Raw genomic sequence first — 24,696 nt, 5'->3', positions numbered from 1 at the left:
ACCCATGGAAACTTTCTAGCAAATCACGTCCAATGAACCATGTTTTCTTCAGTGTTCGAATTTGTGTTCGACCTGTCACATGATTGTTGTAGGAAGCTTTCCCTTAGCACGAAATGACTGCGAGTGGGTAGGAAACCCTTCACTATAATACTGGTCACATATCCTTTGCTCAATTTCATGCCAGAAAACTTGTATGTGGCTTTGCTTCAGAAATAAATCCTGACTTGCCACAAAATAGAATCGTATGGTCCAATTTCTCTCCGTCCAAAACTTTGTTAGGGTTTTTGTTCTCATATTTAGCTTTGCAGTACTTCAAAAAATAGATTTGATCTAGCTCAATTAAATGGATGCCGCCTGAGAAGAGTCTGAATTGGTTTATTAATCCTTTTAGATCAGAAAAGCCTGCCCAATAACCTGCGCGAAAACAAAACAAACAAAAATAAATAGAACTAACTAGGGTGGAATATTTTACCACCGAAATTAGTGGAAGGAAGGGGTCTTAAAACCCTTAGAGCCTCAAGCTCAAGAAAAATATAGATAAATTGTTCTACAAAATAATGATTCCAAATGAATTCATCCCTCTCATATTTATAGATTTTGTAAAGGGGGTCTCTTCTTCTAAAACAATTGAGTAAGCTTTACTCCAAGCCCCAGTTTTGGGTTTCTTCGCTTGTGGGAATTTTGGCTTTTTTCCCCTTTATGGAGGATTATAGCCTACAGGGATCAATAGGCTACTTCATTCTTTGGATGACTAATTTCTTGGGAACATTACAGTTCCCCCTTCCTGACATTACTTGTCCTCAAGCAATGATGAATCCTACTACTGGCCACTTTGTTTCCCTTCTTTGATGTATTGGAAGTATTTTATGATATCCTCCATATACTAGTCTTTTGACTTTTACAATTTCATGACTTTTTTGCTAATTATTAATTCTTTCTCTAATGGATAAAGAAGGGGATTTACTTCTTTTCCCTGTTGCTTTTATTTCTGCAACTTTAGTTTCATCTTTATTCATGGGAAGGACACAAATAAAGGGTGGAGAAAAAGAATCAATAAAACTATTTTGTCCCTCTACTAGTGTTTTTATAACAAAAACTACAAATCTTGTCATTGAATTAGCTAAACTAGTCTCAATTGAAATTTGATGAGAAGTAACCATTGTAAGATGTCTGTGAATAAGTTCCCCAACCATGGGTTGTAGTACTATTATGTTTGGTATTGTATTCATTGCATCTAATAGGTATGCATCAAATACCATTTTTAACAAAGTACATAATGTCTTCCATAGACTCAATAGCTTGCTATTGAAACAAGATTCTAGTAGTTGAGTTCCTTGCTGAACATTGTTTCGAATAAACAGATGTGGCTTCTTTTCTAAAATCTTATTCATGACATCAAGGTCATGTAAGAGGATTGTTGAAGGATCTTTGTATTTCACTGAAGGTTGCGAATTCCCTTCCAAATTATTGAGCTTTACATTAAGTGCTAGCCAAACCTCCAAAGCCTCTGATAGTAGCTTTAACATCTCTTTGTATATTTGAAACATTTCTTTATCCTTGGGTTCAAAATTAGGAAGGCCACTTTCTTTTTTAACTTTCTTGGTCAAAGAATCTGGAAAGCCTCAAGCACCAAATGGACGTTTTGAATGTATTGTTGCACTTATCATGTAACCTCTTACAGCTGGAGTCAAAAGTGGCATATCCATAGACTGAACATGGCCCTCTGTGTCTGATGTTGCCTGTGCTTCTGCTTGATATTGTTTTTCCCATGAAATAACAAGCCAATGAGTTCTATAGCTAGATGTCTATTTTTTGGGCGAATGTTTTGATACAGTCCAAGGCGACAGAGAGAATTTAGCATCTATGACTCAATTTGGGCTTGATAGCTATAAAACAGGTTTGAATTTTGTAAGTAAGCTGGAAAATGTGAACCAAATAAGAAATTGAATGGCACTCTACAACCAGTATTTCCTTCATATAATGGATCCTTAGAGGTATCTTTCTTTCTACTAAGAGAAATATTTGTGGTAGTTGTGGTACGAATATATGGAAATCTCGGTTAACTATATCCTTGTTCTCTAGCCATGACATTTTTAAAATCTCAAGAAATGCGTGAAGTACGGTTTTCACAGGAACTTCATGAACCTAAAGATATTGGAAAAACATAACAAAGGCACACGACTTGCTAGAACGTTCCTTTTGAGTGAGATAGTTTGCCACTAAATTTTCAAGTTCTTTTTTACGGTCCACAAGATCATTAAGGAGATACTTCAGCAAGTGTGTTTCTAGCTGCAGAAACTCTGTCTTTAAGGGCTCATTGTATTCTACACTTATCCTTTCAAGTGGATCAATCATCTTTTCAACAATAGTTTTTATAATAGAAGGATCAATAACATGACCATTTTGAAAGGCATGGACCAACATAAGAAGAATCAAAATTTGCATAGCAATGACTACTTCATCATGTGTCAGTTCCTTGGACCAAAATAAATTCAAAAAGTGCACCAGAAGTGTCTTCTTCATTTGAGGATTGTATCCTTGTTTATCAGGTCTTTGAGAAGCATCTGGCTTTCTTTCACCTATTTCAAGATGAGACTTTGTTCATGACATATGCGGTTTTGTACAGGAAAATTATTGTTCATCCAATCTGGCATCAATTTAACCAATGTTGACACCTGTGAAATTCCCTGGAGATGGGCATCTTGCTGCATGGTCTTCCCAGTAGTTTGTATGTAACCATTACCCCAAACTTCCATCAGCCGGACATTGATCCACACATTCATGTCAATTGCCATTTTTCAGATGCTAACTCTTCATTTCTAATATATGGTTCAACACCTATAAAAGAACCAGCTAGAAAATTCTTGTCATTCTTAACATATCCAACACTCTTGTCATCATCAACATGAAGAGTTTCTCTTTTTTCACTAGGAACATCTAAAAACACACTCTTGTCACTTCTTGTAGTAGTTACAACACCCAAAGGAAGTTTCTAAGTTGAAGTGTATCTGGTATCAGAATACAACCTATCATTAAAATGCAATTCCAACATAGAATTTGGCATTTCATCCATTTCAATAGGTGTACATCCCATCTGCAAAGGTAAGATTTCATTCACAGGCTTTCCCCCACTAATATTTTTCTTTGTATTAGTTCCAGTGGCTCGGTATGGGAAGGATTTTGTCCTACGGGTCATACTTTCTACATCAGTACCGAGTTCACCATTTGCATCATTAAACCTTTTATCTAGAGAAATTTTCCTGTTAATTATTTATATAATATAGTCCCTGTTGCCTCCATATAGGGTGGTCCCCACATCAGTTGTGGCCCCATTTTTAAATGGAGCTCCAAGAGTATAGTTCTTAGGATCACCATAAATTGAAGTGCCTGCAGCTAAAGAAATGCCAACATCTTCAACCGACAAAATAGGCTCTCCCTGAACAGAAACCACAAATGTAGTAGTAGTTTCTGTAGGTTGTCCAAGGGTTTTGAACTTGATTTTTTTAGGTCCTCAATGTGAATTAGTTTCCTCAAAATTTGATTCTGGTCATCAACACCATCAAGAACCCCTGATTTGTCATTAATAGCGTGTTGGTCACTATGTTGCTCATATATTTCTTGCCATTGAACCAAAACAATTTTTCTTAATGCCAAGCATAAAACATAATGATTGCATTTAACAAACATTCAAAGAAAAATCATGTAGCGACAACTTCTTTTTAGCGGCCATAGTGTTGTTTGTTGTAACTAAAGCACTGTGAGCATGCTTTTGTAACGTATCAATAATTATGAATAATTATATGTTCCTTTATATGTTATTGGAATTGTTGAGAATTTCATAAAGTTGTGTTTTTTCAAGAATTTGTTGGGTATTTGCATGATGTGGATTTCCTTAGAGAATTTTTGTAGCTAGCAAATATACTACCAAGAGATAGATCATTAGTAGTATGGCCTTCGGCTCAAGATCAGTGCAAGCTTGGGGGATTACCACCACCTTTTAGTGACAATAGAAACATGGATCTTCGACAGCTCGTGTTATCTGCCAAGAGAGTCTTCCCATGCCTCAACATTGGGTGTCATTGTCCAGACAATAGCAGAGTGCATAGTCCAAATTATCTTATAGTTTGTCTTCGAAACAATGGTCTATCTGGAGATCCTATCTTGAGTTTTCTTCATTTGGCCTTGGAAGTTAGGAGAGGTAGAACTAGTGGATAGTGACCTAGTCCCTAGATCCTTTCCCTTTTCACATCTCCCTTCCATTGTGACTGCCTACACTTGGATCTAAGGGTTTTCTCATGTTTTCGCATATAGACTTCATGTTTCTACTTTATGTCTTGTTCTTTATATAGGATATTTTTTCGTACTCCTGCTTTGTATTGACATCATTCTACTCGATAGTCCCATTGTCCTACTTTTGTGGTCATTTGTTAGACATTAAATAATTATTCTTATCCCCCATTCAGCCTTGGATATTCAGAGAGTGGTTATTGGTAGACCCTGATTGACACTCACTCTTTATATTCCAGATTTTGGGTCCATCTCTTCTAAATCTTGTTTTAGCTTCTAGAGCTCTATTTAGATCTTAGGTTAGGGAAGTACCTCATTTTATTTCTCTTAATTTCATCTTGATTTACTTAGGAGCTTGTCTTAAACTCTCACTTTGTATTGACATCTATGTACTCAGCAGTCACACTGACCTATTTTTGCATTCATTTTTTGGACACTGATAAAATCTCATCTTATCTTATTACCTTGATGGAATATTTCTATGTAGACGATTAATTATTTTCTATGCTATTCTATTTTTGTAATGCTTCCTCAACATATCTCTTTTTCTTCAAGCTTTGAAATACCGAGTTGAATTTTTATGTAGGTGACTAAAATTAAAGGCATTGAATAATATTTCTAAAATTACCATTGCATCACCCATCCGTGGTTTCAGTCTCCAGATTACCATTGCATCACCCATCCATGGTTTAAACATATCTACATAATCTTCTCATGATGTGGTTGGTGATGATGTGTTTTTTGAACTACTTTGAGCACCTCCTTCTACTGTTGGTGGGTTTGAGGTACTATAATTCTGTAGAATAGTTGTTGTTAATATTCCACAAATTTTCTAAAGTTTGCTACCTAGAGTCAATCCCAGTGGTCAAAGTACTCCCATTTTCAAAAATTTATGATACAAATATGCATTTTTCAAACAAAGGCTTTTGATGAATTTTTCAGGTTAAATGTGTTGCATAGAGTCAATCCTAGTGATCAAAGTACTTTTCAATGTTTAGATAGAAATCTACAATTTTCAAACAAATACTTTTGATGACTTTTTTAGGTCTAGTGTACCCATTAGAAGTTTAAATCCATAGTAGAGTATGTTTCCTCTTTTATTTCACATCTAATAAAGGAATGAGGATAGAATTCCACAATAAACTTGAATCCTTCTATGAAGCTCCATATGCAGCTGTAGAATTTCCTGAGAAAATACGGCCATCACATGGTGCAATGGAGGTATACAAGATGCTTATTGACAGAGAATATGACATCTGAGAGAGGAAGGGAGGACAAAAATTTACGCCCAAACCAAATGATATTCTTATACTCTCAACAAGAGTACCTCAACGTGTGGAATATATTCATGACTCCATGATGGCTTTAGTAAGTACGACAGAGTGTGGTGAATATGAAGATAGCAGTATTCTCGAGGTGAAAATATGTGTTCCAGATATGCATCCTTTTTGCGCCAAAAATAGAAATATGAGAAATGAATGTTTTGGTATTTATCTTGGTAACATGGCAACAAATTTGTGAATCTGGAATGCTTTGCATCCTAAGTTGGGCAATGAAACAATCAATTTGGCTATGCTTGGGAAGGCAGTATTGTTGGAAATTGTACTGAGAAGGAGGGGGTGAATCAGTATTAGAAAATCAATAATCTTTTCATTTCCATTATCAGATTCATATACACTACTTCAGTTAAGGCAACCCGCGTGTATATGCAATTGTGTTTAATGCAACTAGAGTATATACAGATCTGAGAATAATTACTAATTCCTGCGCTGCAATTTCAATCTCAAATATACCTAGAACATAAGATATAAAGGATAAGACATGCGTTAGTATTCATATCTATTCATGATCATAACATATATCCATAATGAATTTTAGTCTTCATTTTCCTGGTCCTTCAACCTTCATCAACCGCATAGGAGCCTCCTTAGTTCAGATCAAGCAAAGCATCACAAACCCATAACCAACATACTAGATCTCACACTTCATCAGATATGCATCACTTGCACACTTGCTCTCCTTGGCCTAATGATATTTTCCTTATATAGGTTTAGGCCTCTCTCAATACCATGGTCCAAAACCACGTAGAACGAATACCTTGGACCCAATACCTAGGGTCAACACTTTGGACCAAATACCATGGACCAATACCAAAATACTATGGACCAAATACCACAGACCAAAACTTAGATTCCCCACATGTACATGCCTTTCCTTCTGTAACTGTGGGTGTGTACATATACATGACTTCGTATACGGTGAACCCACATGTATACACTACTTTGTCACAGCACAATTGTATATACCTCTTTGATCATTCCGCAGCACCTTGAGACTGGGGATGGATGGGTGGGGTAGCCACTAATGAGGAGGGACTTCGTAACTCATCACTTTCTCTGTGGACGTAGTCCCACCAGGCCACGTAAACATTTCATCTGGCAAGGTAAAACCCTAGGTGGTACAACTACAGGCTACCTGGAAGTGCATGCATGAGCTGCTTCCCGGAGAACATAACTCGAATTATGAACAAGTCGTTTTTCGTCGATGAGGAAGGGTAGGTTTTCTTTTCTCGTGATCTCAGGGTGATTATATTATATACGATGCTCAGTATTCGTTCCCCATCTCAGAGTGAGATGGATAGAGAGGTTGAGAATGATTCCTAATGAGAGAGATAGCTGGCTGGGGGAGAGGTTGAGAATGAGCCGGGTAGGTCCGAAAGTAAGTAGTTCCCTTTTCTTTGCTATTTACTAGTTGTACTACGATTTATCATCCAAGTGAGATGCCATCAAGGACAACACCTGTATCATAATGCCAAAAAGTATACTATAATACAAAGGTGTGTGCTTGTACTATTTTAGGCCTCTATAGGATTTGAGATATCTATTTTTTTCATTGATTTTTAGTAAACTATAATCTAACTGGTTGAGTGGACAAGCCAGAAAATGAGCCCTAACCTCACTACGTTTTACAAGACTATAATGAAGATAGTGTCAAAGAAAATGAAGATGATATAGATATATTGAGAAATAAACATTATGAGTCCCACATGTTAATGCTGCTAAGAAGAAAAGACGTCCCCGTATAAATCTGATCCTGGGCCCCCCTGGGACATGGAAGACCTTGATGCTAGTTTCACTTCTTTCTGTCTTACTTCATCAGAGGTAAAAAGTACTAGTGTGTGCACCAGCAAATGCTATAATATCAGAAATTGCGTTGATATTATTGAAATTAGTTATAATTCCATCTAATGAGTGCCCCAATATATGAAAATTTCCTTGTATTTTTCCCTTGGGTGACCTTCTACTAGTTTGAAATGAGGAACGCTTAGATGTTGAAGGTCCTTTGGAAAATATTTTCCTTCCATATTGAGAGGAATGCCTGTTAAAATGTTGTGTGGCAATGATAGGGTGGAGGCAGAGAGTGGCATCTTTTCTTGATTTTCTTGAATCAGAAGTTTCACAATATGAGGTTTTTCAAGAAACAACACAGAAGACGCAATCAGTTAACTTTCTACAATTTGTCAGAAAAAGGCTTGGAAACTTAGCTGCAGACTTTTTTGAGTGTGCGTGGATTTTATTGAATGATTATCCAGGACCAATCTTGGAGAAATAGGATTTGGATTATCTGATTGAAGCTATTGAGTGTTTTGTAAATCTAATTCATAAAAATGCATGTAAGGAGAAAATTCTTAGAACATGCTTTTCTGGTGATGGAGAAATCTGTGAAGAGCTAACAAAGTGCACAAAGATATTTAGAGAGAGACTAATTAACAATAGAATGTCCTTAGAAGAAGCCATTTGCTGCTTGATAAGTGAATGTATCCATCTCCTAAGGAAGGAACTACACTGTGCAAGAACAATCCCCAGGAAAAAACATTTAAAAATGTGTTTGTCAAGTGCTAAAGTGGCCTTTTCAACTGTATCATCTTCTGGAAAGAGTTGCATGAACTTGGAAACACCATTTGACTGTTTGATTATTGATGATGCGTCCCAGCTCAAAGAGGCCAAATATACAATTACACTACATATTGAAGGTGTAACACATGCATTTCTGATAGGAGATCCAAAGTAGCTACCGACAACAGTAATCAACAAGGTTTGTTTACAGTGGCCTTTTCAAAAGTCTCTTCCCAATTTCATTTTCCTAAAATTTCTTAGAAATTTATTAATTCCATGCAATGATTGGTTCATCATCTTACGAAGAAAATGAAATATGGAAGAAGTCTCTTTGAAAGATTGGAGAGGCTTGGACACCCAGTTCATCTTCTAAATGTACAATATCGCATGCATCCATCGATAAGTCTTTTCCCAAATGGGGAGTTTTATGACAACCGTATTGAGAATGGTCCCAATGTGTAAATGAAGCCATATGGCTATCTCACGTTGGAAATGTATGGAGCATACGCATTTATTAATAGAAAGGACAGAAGAGAGGAGGAATATAATTTTGGGAAGAGTAAGAGGAACATCATGGAGGCTGCTATTGTCATGTACATACTTTCTAAATTGTACAAAGGTAATTTCACTATTCTGTTTGATTTGTATGTATACAAATGTGTTTTCTTATGTCCTCATTGGACCATTTTCTAATTGGTGTAGTGAAATGTCTAATTAGACCATTTTCAAATTGGTAAATTATTGTAGTGAAATACCTTTGCAATTTCAAGTGGGTACATATGTGTCCTGAAGTAATGCTTTTTTTTCTTGATTATTCAAGTTTCAAAAAATATGTTGTTTATATCAAATGATTTATAATAATGCACTTGTTAATTTATTAGTTTCTCCCTTCATAAGAAGAAATGCATTCTAAAGGTTGTTCAATCTTATTGTTAAATTAAAAGAGGAAAAGCATAAAAAACAAAAATGTCTATTAGTTTGATTTTGTGTTATGTAAGGTTTGTATCCGTGTTTTTTGAATTGATAGAAGGTCATATTCTATTGAGAATACAGTTTTTTTTTTAAGAATTGTTCATTGTTTGCTTTTTTAGAAAACTAGTATCAGTTCCAAGGAAAAACTTGTCGAATCTCTTCTCTTCTTCCTTGGAGTATCTGGGTGGAGGGCATCTGAACTGCCAGCCATAATGGTGGTTGGTAATCCTGAGGGACTCTTATTGGATTTGAACTTGTGACCTATAGTCTCCTCATTAGCAACATGCCTTGGGTAGATGGTTTGATTGAGCTAACTCTTAGGGCTGAAATTTTGGTTGTAGCCAAAACGGTTAGTGTCTAGTCTTAAGGATGACAAGAGTGTTGGCTTTGATTTGCTTATAGGGTTAGTGCAGTGCAAGCTTCACACATTTTACCACTAAATTTGGGTGCTCCCATGGAAATGTAAAGGGTCAAATGCTCTCATGGGAATTGAACATTGGTCATTATTGAAAATCTCACCATTCCTCACCAATGGGTCCAAACCCCTTTGGGAAACTAGTAGCCATCAATAACATCTACTCCCTTTGTTGGAAAGAATGTACCATCAACATAAGTTGGGAGAACTTCTTTTAGTAGGGAGAAAATGATGAGACTTAATAATCAGAATCAGAAGTGTGCATAATTCCACAAATGGAAAGTGGATATCGTGATAGATTTCAATTTTTTTCTTTGTCTTAGAATTATACTCATCCTATTTTCCTTATCTGGATGGGTCTTATTCGATGTTTCATAGGGACCCAACCCCTCCCCTCCCCCACCCCCCTCCCAAGGAAAAAAAACCCAAACCCGTTGTTTCAAAATTGTTGGGAATGTCATTGGGGATGTGGGTGTGCAATTTTTCTTAAATTGTAGCAACTAGAAATTTATTCTTCTAACTAATTAATTATGTATTTTATTTTCTACAGAAAATAATGAATAAATCACACTGCAATTCTTCACAAATAAAAACACTGCGAAAAATAAAATGTTGGAAACTGAGAAATATATAGTGCACACAATAAAATTTGACAATTATTCTTGGACAATTGTCCCCAAAAAATGCAATGGGGGAAAATCGGTGCAACAGATGAGGGTTTTATTATTATATGCAGTAGTGAAATTTTGAGTACAATCTGGATGCCCAAAACTAGAAACCTCCACAAGATAATCTGGCCAAAAATTTCAGACACAAATTTTATATCACCTATCATCGATCCAGCAAAAAATTGGCACAAACATGCCACTTGAACTGCCCTGGTGTTACCCTCTTTGCTCTCTCTGTGCAGGCCAAAATCACACTACCTAGAAGTTGCTCTGATTAAGACATCCAAGCCAACTCAAAGTATGAGAATGACTCGCTTGGCCTTCTGGAATTTCTCTCCACCTCCAAGCAATGAATTGATCCTCACTCTAGCTGAATTGAACTCCTCCTCTGAAAATTGAACCTCACTCAGGGAAACTCGCCCCCCCCTGAAACTGACTCTCTGGAACTGGAATCTCCTTGGAATCACTGTCTCTACCCCTCACTGACTCTGCTTCCCCTTTGGCTCAAACTCCTCTTCCCTGCTCAACTATTGTTGTTGAATAACTTGATCTACCAAGGAAAATCAATCTCAAGTGTGTATTGCTCCAACCCCATCGAACTCCTCTTATAATCTCTCGTTGGCTCACCAACGACCATGATTACTCCTTATCAATGACTAAAATCATCTCTAAGTTGATCCATGTGAGTTTCTAGAGAAATCTCACCTTTCTCAATTAATACCTATTAATTAATCACTTTTCCTAAGTTAGACTAAGGAAATATTTAATTATTGACTAATTAACTTAATTGAGCCATCTCTAGGTGTTTTCTCCTAAAACATTTTCTAGGTCCTAAAGTTCTAGTGTTTCTTAGCCTCTCTGACCAAAGTTGAGACTAGAACAACTGTCTGATGCTACCCAACCATCAAAAACTATCAACGGGCACCTACTGGCTATCCCCAAGACATTCCAGGCATATTTTAGGGACATTTCAGACAAATTTTGTGGTTGTTCTGGGAATATTTTGGGGATATTCTAGGCATATATCTTATGTTTTAACAATGGACATTAATGATTGGAGAATATGATTATTTTTCCCATCCATTTTTTTTGTATTACATTAAATCTAAATCTGTTGTACAAGTTGTAGAAATTTAAGGCCCAACCTGGTTTTAAGTTTTAGGAATCACATCAGTTTAATGCCCAACCCATCATTTATTTTTTAAAACATGAATATATTTAAAAAGAGAATGAAACACATAAGTCAACCCTACTTGAAATTTTTGCTGAGAATAACACAAACTGACCCACAATTTAACACAGTGATTTTTGATCCAAAGACCCTGGAAAAACCTTGAAGGGAAAACCAATGAGGAGAGGGATATTTTATTTATTATCAAAAAAATTATTACAATAGTTATTTAAAAGCAATTAAATATGCTTATCTCCCTTGAAATTTGTGCTTAAATTTCCTTGGAGAAAGTGTTGTAGCTACCTCCTCAAATTTCGTGCCTGAAAGTCTCAGAAATTCATGCCCAGCTCACACAGGAATTCATGCCACTACTGTATTGTCAGTCTCCCTCAAAATTCATTCCTTTGCCTTGAAATTTGTGCACTGACAGACTCAGAAATATGCCCTAGATTTTAGAGCCCTGACACTTTGATTTTCGTACCCCTGACAGCATTGTGCACACCACTGAAAGCCTTGAAAATCATGCCCTATCTACTCATAATTTAAAGCTGACTATCTCAAAATTTGTGCAGCATTGAATACAACCCAAACCCTTGAATTTCGTGCCATAACTAACAGTAGTAAATTCTTGTCAATTCCCTCAATTTTAGTGCTCAACCTATTTCAAAAAATGCACTGAAATGGCCTTGAAACTCATGCTAACCTAGCTGCAATTTGTGGTGGAGAAGAGCCTTGATTTCTATGCCTTCTCAGCCTAAAGCTCATTGTTGTTATTCCTTTCTCCTACTGTACTTCTCTCTCAGCCTCCTTTTCTCCTTAACTTCAAATCTCATGAAGTGTCCAAATGGTGCCTTCTCCCCTTTCTTTTTCCCTTTTGTTCTCTCATTAAGAAGAGAGACATAACACACAAACATCACTCTCTCTCTCTCTCTCTCTCTATATATATATATATATATTTAAAATCAAGAGGTATGACATGCCTTAGTAAATCATGAATTCATCGTGACAAACTCTGGTCTCACATTTTGGATGTACATAGTTCTTAGTAGAACTATATGGGACTTGCCAGTGTCAAAGGATATTACAACCTTTCACACAAGCCTTGTTTCCTCATTTCACTGAAAATAGTATTTTCCTCGACCATCTTATTAATATATGTAGCTATTTTATAGGCAGATTGAATTCCGTGAGATAATATTTGATTAGCATATATTACATTCTCTCAATTTTCATCAACCAATATTCATGTCACTCCTTTGTAGTTTCTAAAGAAATTACAATCAGTTACAGATTTTTTCCTATTTTTATTCCAGTTTAGATTTATCAGCAACATAAAGTAATTCCAGTTTGCTTTGGATTTTTTGTACATATTTTTTAGATCTCTACAAACCTGATACTTAAGGAATTTTATATTATTCAATGTAGTATATGTTAGCACTTAGAATGAACCTCGTGGCTTAAAAGAGGCAATTCCTAGGTAACCACAGAAGAAGCTTCGATCTGGCATCTAGCCCTACCAGATAGAGAGGGCTCTCTCTTTGCCAACACAACGTGGCTGCAATAAATGAAATCTTAGGTTAGCTATGGAGTAAATGGATTTTTTTGAAAGTTTTTGGGTCGAAAACAACAAGAGAAAGGACCATTTGGGCTATGGAGTCGATGCTAGTTTCTATCGGTAAACTAGGGGAAAAGCAAGTGCAATGTCCAGCCAGATAAAATATTGCAAATGTGAGAAGAATAGGAGAGAAATCTTGTTGCCCTCCAGGAATCAAACAGGGGATGGATTTATAGTAGCAGCTTTAGACGAACGAGAAACACAAGGTTGCTCAACAGAGCATCTAACAAAGGATAGATTCTGCAAAGACAACCACTACATTTAACAAAAAAATCATCATGAAAGGAGCATCGTCTGTAGATGAATTCCTAACACATCTCTTAGATAATGCTGTAACAAGGTAGAGAAAACAAATTATGTAAGTGAATTACAGGAAAAAAATACTGAACATTAAACACCTTGATGGATCCCAGGTCTAAAGGGCAAAAACTGCTTTATTAAAATGATATTCAATAAAACTTTACACAGTCCCAAGCAGCCTCTCTACTGCCAAAATCAATCCCTTAAATCTTCAAAAATCACCCTATATATACCCTATTACATATTAATTATGAATTCCTAAACATAGGAATCAAAATAATTTAGAATAGGAAAACAAACAAACACCTAAATATGTTTTTATGCCGTCAAATAAAATAAATCTAACTTATAACTAAGGAATTAAATCACAAAAAAACAGAACAATTGATTTACTGACACAAGTTGAACTGCCTACCTAAGTTTTTCTAGGAGCGATCGCTAGAAATCAGGGATAATCTGGGATGCTAATCAAATCATCCTCCACCTGCGCTATGTAGATTCCTTGGATTCCTAAAATATTTTCCATTTGCTCATTGAATGTCTTGAATACTGCCACCTCTCCTTCACCATCATAACCGAAAACTGATGATACTTTGGGAATATCTTTTGCTTTCTTGGAGGCAGCACCTGAAGAAGTCTTGGAATGAGCAGCCAAACTTTTGTTAATCTTGCACTGGAAATAATAATGACAAAATTTTAATCCCTTGGAATATAACTCAAACACATTATGTTGGTTCATGTAATGACTATGGGTTTTTCATGTCCAGTGTACTCCTTAAGCTTTGATATTGACAAAGCAACATCAATTAAAGGCCTCAATGTTGTTTGTGCATCCACGACATGTTTAGAAACATCTGGCTCATATTGTTCCACTTAAATTCTAATTGTCGCACCAGCTAAACCTGTGCCTGATAAGCGAAATATAATCCTAGATCCATTCATGAAAACAAAGTGAATTCCTTGTTTTAATGCTAGACTTTCATCAACTCGATCAGTATATGAAAAATCATCTGCAAACTGGATCGTGTAGTTTCCGTACTTCTCTCCTCCTTTGATGTTAGAAATAAACCATGTAGATGTTCAACCATTTCCTTGGCTCCTTCTAATTCACATTCCTCATAATCATAACGAGAAAAGAAGTTACGACCATAGGTTGCGCAATGTTCTTTAGCAATATCTACAGCAGATACCAACTTTTCACCAACTTTTTTTTTATTTTTATAAGTGATAATTGAAAGCCAAGCTAATAAAACACAGATTCTATCTTTCTCATGAATGTGATCAAAACTAGTTCGAAATCTTTCTTCCCCACATATTCAAAGTTTCACTGCATCCATGAGATTGGCAAAGAATTTCTAACTAGTGGGGGCCTAAAAAAATGGAAGGTTAAGTTTCTTTGCTACAAGGTCAAGGGCACCGCTCATTGGCATGGACCTTGTCAGACCTTGGAGGTGTCCTACCCAACTCATTTTCCAGCAGACTTCTTAGATTAGAGCCAGCATGAGCGAAAGAGCAATGTGAAGCCAAGCGGGCACCTATAGAACTTTGTTTTTTAGAATGGCCCTATGCGCAACACCATAGTCCAGAAGCGCAGCGCCACAACTAGGAGCACAGCATTACAATCCAGATAGGTTTGATTTCGATTTTCACTGGGTCAAACCCTTGTCATGCAACCTACCCAGTTCTGTTGCCTCAAAGACTTTTAGATAGTATGGATGATACTGATTTTTAGGGAGAAGAAATGGGAACTATCCCTTTTCTCTATCTTGATTAACAATAATACCTTCGAATTCCTTCCCATTCCTTGCAATAAATTCAACCATATTTTCTACTACATGATTTAAAAAATGATGGTGGCTCCAATATTGGAAACTTTCTCTATGAGATTGATTTCTTGATTTTTGTACTATCTCTCTGTTATTTCTCGCAAATTCATGTGAAGGCAAAGCATGACTTCCTAAACTATCACCAGAATGATGTCTAGAAGCCTCTAAAATAGATGGTTGGTCTATGATAGAAGTATCATTATCTAGAGCCGCATCTAGTTTAGTGCTACAAACATCATTTTGAAGGTCCTTTCCTTTTGAAGATTCAACTATCTCTAAAGCCATGCTGTTGTCTGCACTACAAGCAGTATTATCAATAGAACAATCTTGGATGCAGGATGTCCCTTCTTTTGAATCTACATAGACTTGAGCCATTCCTTCATCTTCATCATCTCCGGTACCATGCACTAATCTAGGAAGGGAGAGGCCCTCTCCTTGAATAGTGCCCTCCTCGAAATGTTTTCTTATCAACTTTGTTATTAGGATCCAAAAGTTCAGGATGATCAACCAGGAACCTAAAGTATATATCAAGATGGTGATCAGGAATTAGGAACCCAAAAACTAGATTACTTCCCTGCTTCACCCTCAGAACAATTTCTCATTGCCCTCCATACTCACTGACAAACTTTGTAGTTCTAGCCATTATGTGATGTGTCTTCTCCATAGGTGGCTGCACAATACTTAGTCATGAACCATCAGTAGGATTAAGGCCTTGAGCTTCCCGTTGAAAATCATTTCTTGACTGAAAACGTTACTACTATAAAGATTCTAGATTGATCCTTTTGTTTTCACAAGATCACCAACAAAATTATAACTCTGACTGAAGAATTCTTGCAGAAGCTTTTCTTTAATGTTATTTTCTTCTCTATCACAATCCAGCCACAAGATCAGCCACTAACATCTCCTAGCTTCCTCTGGATCATTCAATACCTAAATTGTTGCACGGGAGGCCTTTGAGTCAACCATTCATTTGGTCATATCTTTTGATCCAAGAGCTAGTTTTGGGAGTGTGATATACCATTGGAAAGATCTTTCTGGATGCTCCTGATAAGCATAATTATTACATCTTTTGTGTTGAATATCATGTGCAAAACACCTAATAAAATAGACATAAAGGAAGGCCAAAAGACTAACTCTAACAGTAGCGCCATCTGGGATGGTAGCTCCTTGGAGGTGCCAAGAATTGTAGATATCTGGGAACATGTAGATTAGTGCCTCATCCATTAGGAATTATTTTCAAATGGTTGCAAACTCAAAACAGCTTATACCAATCCATAAAACATACACATACTGCAACCTGTACATAAACAAATATTGGAAACGAAAGTGCTATATTAGGTAGCTTATTTATAACCAAACCTAATCTACTTTGTAGCAAAATCAATTGATCAAGTGATGTTGTAATGCCAGATCAACCAATCAAATAACTGTGAAATGGATGCTGCTTGGAAGTACTTGAACCAGGACACAAATGTAAATGCTGATAGCCATACATGCACAAAATGAGTGTGGTTGTGTAAAAGGAAATCTGGCTTGTTATTCAAACTGAAAAAATACTCCATGTACTCTGAAATAGGATCGAAGAAACCAGACTCTGTTTGCTGCCCCAATTCCTTAATACATGCTTCCAACTGCAAACCATCAATGCAAATATCCACGGGCAGCCTTACCTTCTCTTCCTTCTGCTGAAAAAGGTTCATAAAGAATGGGACTCGACAATCTAGATCCTAGGACTGTATTTGGGTCTCCAATTCAGTTAGATCTCCTTCAATTTTGATGTCAAATTATTTCAAGAAATTGAGCTTAACTTCATGGCTACTTCAACAAAACTTCAAATAAGAAGAAAGAGATCAAGCAAAGTTCTCATCTACCTCATCATCCATGCACATATCTTCCCATTCTCTAAAGCCTTGAATAGAGGCTACCTATATTTCAAATTATTCCTCTTTCCCCATCCATGTTTCAAGAAAGATATGCCAAAAATATGCAAATGACTTAATATATCTGATAGGAAAACTTTTGATCCATTGTCTACATTTCCCTTGAAATGAATCATAGAAAAATCTGATAAAAACAACTTCCTTTTTGACTCTAAGAGATTCTATAAATGTTTTTAAATTTGTTATATGTTCAAGAGTCAAAGTTAGATCTTCCACATTGAATTTGGGGCCATTTCTCAAAATATATGCATCATTCGGTAATTGATTAGGAAAACCAGGAAGATTAGAAAAATCGATACATGAATACCTTGAACAAATAGAAGCAACATATCAGTCCTTCATTTAGCCAGTGGAGCTACCATCAATACTTTGAAACTTGGTATCTCGAATAGTGGAGTCGTCAGGTGGATGATTTTAACCTTCATATGTGTCTAACTATTGTCCACCATTAGCAATCAGATATGCAACTTGAACGATATTTCCCAAAGAAGATCTGTCACCTCATCTCTGACAATAGTGCCAATATGTTATCACTCAGAATGAACGTCAAGGCTGAAAAGAGGCAATTCCGAGGAAACCACAGACCAAGCTTCGATCTAGCATCTAGCCCTACCAGACCAAAGAGGGATCTCTCTTTGCCAACACAACGTGGCTGCAATAAATGAAATCTTAGGCTAGCTATGGAGTACGGGGATTTGTTTGAAAGTTTTTGGGTCGAAAACATTAAGAGAAAGGACCATTTGGGCTATGGACTCGATGCCACTTTGTGATGGCAAACTAGGGGACAAGTAAGTGCAATGTTCAGCCAGATAAAATATTGCAAATGTGAGATGAATAGGAGAGAATGTCTGCTACCCTGCAGGCATCAAACAGGAGATGGATTTGCAGTAGCAACTTTATATGAATGAGAAACATAGGGTTGCTCAACAGAGCATCTAACAGAGGATGGATTCTGAAAATACAACCACTACATTTAACAACAAAATCATCATGAAAGGAGCATCATGTGTAGATGAATTTCTAACACATTTAAGGTAGAGAAAACAAAATATGTAAGTGAAATATAGGAAAAACATACTAAACATTAAACACCTTGATGAACCCCAAGTCCAAATTGGAAAAAACTGCTTTATTAAAATGATATTCAAGAAAACTTTACACAGTCCCAAGTAGCCTCTCTGCTACGAAAATCAAACCCTTACATCTTCAAAAATCGCCCTATATATACCCTATTAGATATTAATTATGAATTCCCAAACATAGGAATCAAAATAATTTAAAATAGAAAAACAAACAAACACCTAAATATGTCTTTATGCGGTCAAATAAAATAAATCTAACTTATAACTAAGAAATTAAATCACAACAAAACAGAACAATTGATTTGCTGGCACAAGTCAAAATACCTACCTAAGTTTGTTTTGGAGCCATCACTGGAAATCAGGGATAATCTAGGATGCTATTCAAATCATCCTCCACCTACGACCTGTAGATGCTTGGATTCCTGAAATATTTTCCATTTGCTTGTTGAATGTCTTGAATACTACAACCTCTCCTTAAAAAACTCAATGTTGTTGATTTCATAGCTAAAATACTTGCCATCGATTCCTAGAAAGATTCGAATAATGCCACACCTATTTATGATTCCCCATCATCATCATACCTGAAAACTGATGACAATTTGGAAATATCTTTTGCTTTCTTGGAGGAAACACCTGAAGAAGTCTTGCAAGGAGCAGCCAAACTTTCATTGATCCTCCACTGGAAATAATAATGAAAAAATTTTAAACCCTTGGAATATAACTCAAACACATTATGTTGGTTCATGTAATGACTGCGGGTATCTCATGTCAAGTGTACTCCTTAAGCTTTGATATTGACAAAGCAACATCAATTAAAGGCTTCAATTTTGTTTGTGCATCCACTTCATGTTTAGAAACATCTCGGTCATATTGTTCCACATATAGTCTAATTGTCGCGCCAGTTGAACTTGTGCCTGATAAGAAAAATATAATCCTAGATCCATCCAGGAAAACAAATCGAATTCCTCGTTTGAATGCTAGACTTCCATCGACTAGATCAGTATATGCAAAATCGTCTGCAAACTGGGTCATGTAGTTTTCGTACTTCTCTCCTCCTTTGATGTTAGAAATCAAACCACGTCGATGTTCAACGATTTTTTTGGCTCCTTCTAATTCACATTCCTCATAATCATAACGAGAAAATAAGTTATGACCATAGGTTTCCTAATGTTGTTTAGCAATATCTGCGGCAGATACCAGCTTTTCACTAACTTTTTTTTTATTTTTATAAGCGATAATTGAAAGCCAAGCTAATACAACCCAAATTCCATCTTTCTCACAAATGTGATCAGAACCAGTTCCAAAGCTTTCTTCCCCACATATTGAAAGTTTCCCTACATCCATGAGATTGCCAAAGAATTTCCAACCAGTGGGCACCTAAAAAAAATGGAAGGTTTAGTTTGTTTGCCACAAGGTCAAGGGCATCGCTTGTCGGCATGGACCTTGCCAGACCCATTGGTCCATTCTTGAAGTATGGAATTGTTTCTTGAGCATTAGCGGCAATCATAGCCACTGAATCTAAAGATGTAACAAAGACGATTTTTTCAAGAATCATGTTTCGATCACCAGCTCCATCACTAGCAGCTCCAAAATCTAGTGTGTCTACACAATACATAATAGTTACAAACTCCTTAGCATACGTTAGGTTGGGGTCTAGATGTCCATTCCCAAAATCCTCTAAAGGAATTCCATTGGATATAGAATCTGCATTTGCTCCAACTTGATCCACAAAGATAGGCTTTGCATGGGCACTAGTTATGGCATGCATAACATCGAATTGGAACATGAAATCTAGCCATGTTATGAAGGTCTTTATAAGTTCGAAATCAAAGACACTTTGTATTAGCTAACTATAATCAGAAAGAGGATCAAAAGCTACTACAGTAAAACTAGGAAAATCCACATCTGAAATGTTTGCCATCTTGATTTGCGAAATAGATAGAGTGTTGCCATATATCTTGTCAGTAATAGATTCAGGTGCAAGTTGTCCATTGTCGTAATTAAACTTGATACCCCAATCATTTTCTGGTCCACAAGGATTTTGTCTTGCACTCATAATAAAACCCCCATTAGCCTTATGTTTTCGGATAACTATAACCACTCCTGGTGTTGACATTAGTCCATCCTTGCTGACAAGAAGTTTTCCTACTCCATGGCCTACTGCTATGTTTATGATGATCTAAACAGCTTCCTTGTTGAAAGAGCATCCATCTCCACCTAGTACAAACAAATTTTGAAACATCATATCCAATATTGAATAAACGTCCAAACCAGAATCATCCTTTGAGACTACTAATCAATGCCCTTAATAGCCATGGTTTGTGTTTAGTACTTTCTTGTTCCCAACATCGCTGGAAATTATTGTAAATATTCTTAGTTTGATCCCATGTATCAAGCTTCAAAACATCTGACTCTGTAATAGGCCTTTGATTGCCTAGCTTCATGAGTGGTGTCATCTACTCAAAAAATATTTTGGAAAAGATATTCACATGTTGCTCAGGGAAAATCCTGTCCCCTCCTAGAAGAGGTTCATACTCCACTGAAGTTGCAGTACAATCTTCACGCTCAACAGGAATGTACCCAGAATAAGGAATCAAATTGGGTAGATAAAATAGCAGTAATATGCAAAATATAGCCTGGCATAATATCTCACTGATGTCAAAATCAAAATGATTCCAGGAGTTCCACACCATGGAAGGTGTCCTACCCAACTCATTGTCCAGCAGAATTCTTTTATTAGAGCCAGCATGAGCGAAAGAGCAATGTGAAGCCAAGTGGGCACCTACAGAACATTGTTTTTTATAATGGCCCTATACGCAACGCCATAGTCCAGAAGTGCATCGCCATAGCCAGGAGCACAGTGTTACACTTGAGATAGGTTTGATTTCGATTTTCACTTGGTCGAACCCTTGTCATGCAACTTACCCTGTTGTGTTGCCCCAAAGAATTTGAGATAGTATGGATGATACTTATTTCTAGCCAGAAGAAATGGGAACTATCCCTTCGCTCTATCTTGATTAACAATAATACCTTTGAATTCCTTTCCATTCCTTGCAATAAATTCAACCATCGTTTCTACTACATGCTTTAAAAAATGATGGTGGCTCCAATATTGGTGAACTTTCTCTATGAGATTGATTTCTTGAAGTTTGAACTGTCTCTCTATGATTTCTCGCCAATTCATGTGAAGGCGAAGCATGACTTCCTAAACTGTCACCAGAATGATGTCTAGAACCCTCTAAAATAGATGGCTAGTCTATGATAGAAGTATCATTATCTACAGCCGCATCTAGTTTAGTGCTACAAACATCATTTTGAAGGTCCTTTCATTTTGAAGATTTAGCTATCTCTAAAGCCATGTTGTTGTCTACACTACAAGCAGTGTTATCAACAGAACGATCTTGGATGGAGGATGTCCCTTCTTTGAATCTAAAAAGACTTGAGCCATTCCTTCATCTTCATCATCTCCAGTACCATGCACTGATCCAAGAAGTGAGAGGCCCTCTCCTTGAATAGTGCCCTTCTCGATATGTTTTCTTATCAACTTTGTTATCAGGATTCAAAAGTTTAGTATGATCAACCAGGAACTTGAAGTATATATTAAGATGGTGATTAGGCATTAGGAACCCAAAAGCTTGATTACTTCCCTGCTTCACCCTCAGAACAATTTCTGATTGCCCGCCATGCTCACTGACAAACTGTGTAGTTCTAGCCATTATGTGATGTGTCTTCTCCGTAGGTGGCTACACAATACTTAGTCATTTCTCATTAGCAAGATTAAGGCCTTGAGCTTCGCATTGAAAATCATTTCTTGACTGAAAACATTGCTGCTATAAAGATTCCAGATTGATCCTTTTGTTTTCACTAGATCATCAACAAAACTATAACTCTGACTGAAGAATTCTTGTAGATGCTTTTCTTTAATGTTATTTTCTTCTCTATCACAATCCAACCACTGACATCTCCTAGCTTCCTTTGGATCATTCAATACCTAAACGGCTGAATGGGAGGCATTTGAGTCAACCATTCATTTGGTCATATCTTTTGATCGAGGAACCAATTTTTGGAGTGTGATATACCGTTGGAAATATCTCTCTGAGCTACTCCTGATAAACATACTTACGGCATCTTTTGTGCTGAATATCATGTGCAAAACACCTAATAAAATAGACATAATAAGAGTCCCATTTTGATCACTGAAGGAAGGCCAAAGGACTGACTCTAACAGTAGTGCCATCTGGGATGGTAGCTCCTTGGAGGTGGCAAGAATTGTAGATCTCTGGGAACATGTATATTAGTGCCTCCTCCATTAGGAAATATTTTCAAATGGCTGCAAACTCAAAACAACTTATACCAATCCATAAAACATAAACATACTGCAACTTGTACATAAACAAATATTAGAAACAGAAATGCTATCTTAGGTAGCTTATTTATACACAAACCTAGTCTACTTTGCAGCAAAATCAATTGATCAAGTGATGTTGTAATGCTAGATCAACCAATCAAATAACTGTGACAAGGATGCTGCTTGGAAGTACTTGAACCAGGACAAAAATGTAAATGCTGATAGCCATACATGCACAAAATGAGTGTGGTTGTGTAAAAGGAAATCTGGCTTGTTATTCAAACTGAAAAAATACTCCATGTACACTACAATAGCATCGAAGAAACCAGACTCTATTTGCTGCCCCAATTCCTCAATACATGCTTCCAGTTGCAAACCATCAATGCAAATATCCACGGGTAGCCTTACCTTCTCTTCCTTCTGCTGAAAAAAGTCCACAAAGAATGGGACTCGATGATCTAGATCCTAGGACTATATTTGGGTCTCCAATTCAGTTAGATCTCCTTCAATTTTGACGGAAAATTCTTGCAAAAAATTGAGCTTAACTTCATGGCTACATCGACAAAACTTCAAATAAGAAGAAAGATATCAAGAAAAGTTCTCATCTACCTCATCATCTATGCACATATCTTCCCATTCTCTAAATCCTTGAATAGAGGTTGCCTATATTTAAAATTATTCCTCTTTCTCCATCCATGTTTCAAGAAAGATATGCCAAAAACCTGCAAATGACTTAATAGATCTGATAGGAAAACTTTTGATCCATTATCTACATTTCCCTTGAAATGAATCATAGAACAATATGATAAAAACATCCTCTTTTTTAACTCTAAGAGATTCTATAAATGTTTTGAAATTTTCTATATGTTCAAGAGTCAAAGTCAGATCTTCCACATTGAATTTAGGGACATTGCTAAAAATATATGCATCCTTCGGTAATTGATCAGGAAAACCATGAAGATTAAAAAATTGATACATGAATACCTTGAAAAAATAGAAGAAACATCTGAGTCCTTCATTTAGCCAGTGGAGCCACCATCAATACTTTGAAACTCGGGATCTCAAACAGTGGATTCGTCAGGTAGATGATTTCAACCTTCATATGTGTCTAACTACTGTCCACCATTAGCAATAAAATCTGCAACTTGAATGATATTTCCCATAGAAGATCTTTCACCTCATTCCCAACAATGGCGCCAATATGTTATCACTCAGAATGAACCATAAGGCTTAAAATAGGCAATTCCGAGGTAACTATAGACCAAGTTTCGATTTGGCATCTAGCCCTGCTAGACCAAAGAGGGCTCTCTCTTTGCCAACACAATGTGGCTACAATAAATGAAATCTTAAGCTAGCTATGGAGTGTGGGGATTTGTTTAAAAGTTTTTGGGTCGAAAATAGTAAGAGAAAGGACCGTTTGGGCTATGGACTCGATGCCACTTTCTGCTGGCAAACTAGGGGACAATTAAGTGCAATTTTCAGCCAGATAAAATATTGCAAATATGAGAAGAATAGGAGAGAAATTTCGCTACCTTGCAGGCATCAAACAGGGGATGGATTTGTAGTAGCAGCTTTAGTCGAATGAGAAACATAGGGTTGCTCAACAGAGCATCTAACAGAGGATGGATTCTGCAAAGACAACCACTACATTTGACAACAAAATCATCATGAAAGGAGCATCATCTGTAGATGAATTCCTAACACATCTCTTAGATGATGATGTAACAAGGTAGAGAAAACAAAATATGTAAGTGAAATATAGGATAAACATACTGAACATTAAACACCTTGATGGACCCCAAGTCTAAATGGGAAAAATTTGCTTTATTGAAATGATATTCAAGAAAACTTTACACAGTCCCAAGAAGCCTCTCTACTGCCAAAATCCAACCCTTACATCTTCAAAAATCACCCTATATATACCCTATTAAATATTAATTATGAATTCCTAAACATAGGAATCAAAATAATTTAAAATAGAAAAACAAACAAACACCTAAATATGTTTTTATGCGGTCAAATAAAATAAATCTAACTTATAACTAAGGAATTAAATCACAAAAAAACAGAACAATTGATTTGCTACCACAATTCAAACTGTCTGCCTAAGTTTGTTTTGAAGCCATCGCTGGAAATCAGGGATAATCTAGGATGCTATTCAAATCATCCTCCACCT

At 36.5% G+C, this 24,696-nt stretch overlaps 2 pseudogenes; one reads left to right on the top strand and one right to left on the bottom strand.

Annotated features, from left to right (window-relative positions):
- Positions 1 to 7,575: 7,575 nt before the first annotated feature.
- LOC149164874 (putative helicase MAGATAMA 3) lies at positions 7,576 to 9,282 on the top strand (annotated as a pseudogene).
- A 4,713-nt stretch (positions 9,283 to 13,995) lies between these two features.
- LOC149164873 (phosphoglucomutase, chloroplastic pseudogene) lies at positions 13,996 to 20,417 on the bottom strand (annotated as a pseudogene).
- Between the last annotated feature and the right edge of the window lie 4,279 nt (positions 20,418 to 24,696).

This window comes from Pinus tabuliformis, chromosome 5_1 (assembly GCF_031772625.1).
Source record: "Pinus tabuliformis cultivar Carrire ecotype Pingquan chromosome 5_1, CPIR1, whole genome shotgun sequence".
Classification (NCBI taxonomy): Eukaryota; Viridiplantae; Streptophyta; class Pinopsida; order Pinales; family Pinaceae; genus Pinus; species Pinus tabuliformis.
The sequence above is the reverse complement of the archived record's forward strand: the minus strand, read 5'-3'. Positions and strand labels throughout refer to the sequence as shown.